Below are 2,682 nucleotides of genomic sequence, written 5' to 3' on the forward strand. Positions count from 1 at the left end.
GTGTTTTGTGAGCCCCTCATTTCTTTCCCTAACTTCAGCCCAATCTTTGGATACTCTCAGGAGTTGATCCAAACTCTCCAGGACAGGCTTAGAAATCTATAACCACCCTTGAAGGAGCGCATGCCTTGAGGGAACTTGCAGATGACCTAAAATAAAGGTGTGTCTTTGCCTGAATACTTTTATCATCTGCTTTGCTGCAATTCTGCACGTCTGTCTTTACCCTTTGCTCTAAAACCATGATTATGTCCCCAGGGGAGCAGAGGGCAGTAGCCACGGGGTTTGCAAAGCTTCAGGCATGGACTTGCTGGAGTTCCTGGAGCTTTCAGTTTTCTCCAAATTTTGGCTAAAAGCAACTTTAAGACAAACACAGATATTTTCCAGAAGAGCATATAAGTTATACATAAGTTTTAATCATAATATTGCTTCTCAGCCTTTTGGCTAAGATCAAGTGTAGTATCTGTTCTTATCAGTTTAGTATATAAGTCTTAATAATAAAATATGATACTACCAAGATCTAACTTGGTTTTAGGTGGTTGAGTGCCCTTACGTCTGGCAATAAGGGTTTGTTCTTCTGAAACACTGGAAATACTGCTTTGGAGAACTGCGTGCCATCAGCTAAGCAGAGCAGTAGGTGGGCCTCAAAAGATTGTCTCTATAAAGCAGTTATGTACCCAGGATTCACATATAACTTATAGACACTTGTCCATATTAAACTTTTGATATTATATTATCTTGCCCCTTTAATTTGTTAAATATTCTTTTTGTTAAATATTCTTTGCATCTCTTCACATTATTTTCTGCATCTGCCTCCCTCCCTGGACCCATAATCATTCTGATCTTCACAACTGTGGTTCACAACCAGCGCCACCATCTCCAAAACCACCCAAACCTAAGTTAACTTTTTTTTTTTTTCATGTTTATGACCTTTAAGCATTTTTTTTTTCTTGTTCACGTGCTCCTTCTATGTGCTGGGTACCGTGCTCTGAGCACAGTATGTTCTGTATCTCATGTAATGCTCATAACCAGTCTGTGAAGCAGGCCCTGGGAGACCTGTTCAGGGAACCGAGCTCTCAGGTGGTAAATGAAGGAGCCCAACCCAAGTCTTTCCGAAGCTGACATGTACGCCTGGTTATATTGATTGGTGGGAAGCAGAAGGGGAGGGTGGAAAAGAAAACCGGTTGTTTACTGTGGTGAAGAAAAAGAAACATGTCAAACTGATTGACATTCTGTAAATTTAAAAACTAATTGAATTTATCACTTTTAACAAGATGCTTGGCAGGCTAAGAAACTTGACAATGTGAAGTTGACTGATTTTTTACCATGATGATAAAATGAAAAGATGTTTGTATACAAAGTGCAAATGTCAAGGGAAAGTTACAATTGGGCTCTTTTGTTCCGTGTAAAATTCCATTCCGTGTGACCTCATGGTGATTTCAGAGTAAGTGACCTTGAGCTAGGCCAATTGGATGCAATGTCAGAGAAATCAAAATAATACGCATATCAGAATATTCGAACAAAATAAGTTTCATTGCGCAGGAACGACAGTGACAAGTGGCATTTAGATGTTTTCTAGGCAATTTTAGAAAAAAGTAATTGCTATACCATCTATTCTTAAATATGTTTAATATTTTGTATACATTTATGTCTTAGGCCTGAATGTCTAGGTCTTACAGTGATATGGACATTAGAATTGCTGCAATGTTATCAGATCGAAACTTAAAATATTTTTAAAGCTTCTCATGGGTTCTATGCACAAGTCATTATTCTTGTGTCCCCAGATTATGTAAATTGGTAAGGGGTACACATACATGTATCCAAAAGAGTAGAACTGTAATTTAGGGAAACACGAGCGGCATTCCTGGAGCTTCAGCTGGTGGGTGAAAAATGAATCAGTCTGTTTAAATCTATGGAATATGCACAATAGGATGGTCACAGTAAGAGGTTTAACTATATAATCACATGTTAAATTGTATAATCTGATCTCGAAATTCACTGAAAAAAACCAGTATCATTATGAATTTGACGGAAGTATAAATTGAATTAGACATCATAGGATGAACAAACTTTCAAGGTTAGATTGTGTAATAATATTCATAGTAATGAGAGTGAAGTAGCTGTTTTTTTGTTTGTTTCTTTTGAGACCTGCAACATAGCAGGGGCTCTTCTAAGTGTTTTACGTGTACTAACTCATTTACTCTTCACAAAAGTCCTCTGTGATGCACAAGGAAGAGAAAGTTTTAGTAGCCTCTATCAGACAGAAAGATTCAGTAACTCCTCACAGAGACAGTAACTCAAGCCCATCCTCTAGATCATAGCTACTGAAATCTGATTCTTCAGTTGCATGAAAATTCCTTAAACCTGGAATATAGTGTTTTTGTTTTTGTTTTTTAATCTAAAAATCAACTCTATATCTATGCATTTTTCATGGTTAGATAAGGAAAACTGTTCATAAATTTCTTTCACTAGGCTCAGCCTGGGAAATATATTTTTTCACAGTGAAAAATTTTGAGATTGATTGAAAATATTTATGCTTCATAGACTATTTAAAATACCCTTCACCAAAATATCCCAGGATTATTTGCAGTGTATTTTAAGAATAATAATAAAAATGTGGACACTCCTCTGTCCCCATGCTTTTTTCTCCCAACACTGCTAATGTTCCTGTAATTTCTGAGCTGTGGA

At 36.8% G+C, this 2,682-nt stretch overlaps 1 pseudogene; it reads left to right on the plus strand.

The window, feature by feature from the left end:
- The first annotated feature begins 418 nt into the window (after nucleotides 1-418).
- LOC118620953 lies at nucleotides 419-546 on the plus strand (annotated as a pseudogene).
- The last annotated feature ends 2,136 nt before the right edge of the window (nucleotides 547-2,682 follow it).

This window comes from Molossus molossus, unplaced genomic scaffold (genome assembly GCF_014108415.1).
Source record: "Molossus molossus isolate mMolMol1 unplaced genomic scaffold, mMolMol1.p scaffold_m16_p_1, whole genome shotgun sequence".
In the NCBI taxonomy this organism is placed as follows: domain Eukaryota; kingdom Metazoa; phylum Chordata; class Mammalia; order Chiroptera; family Molossidae; genus Molossus; species Molossus molossus.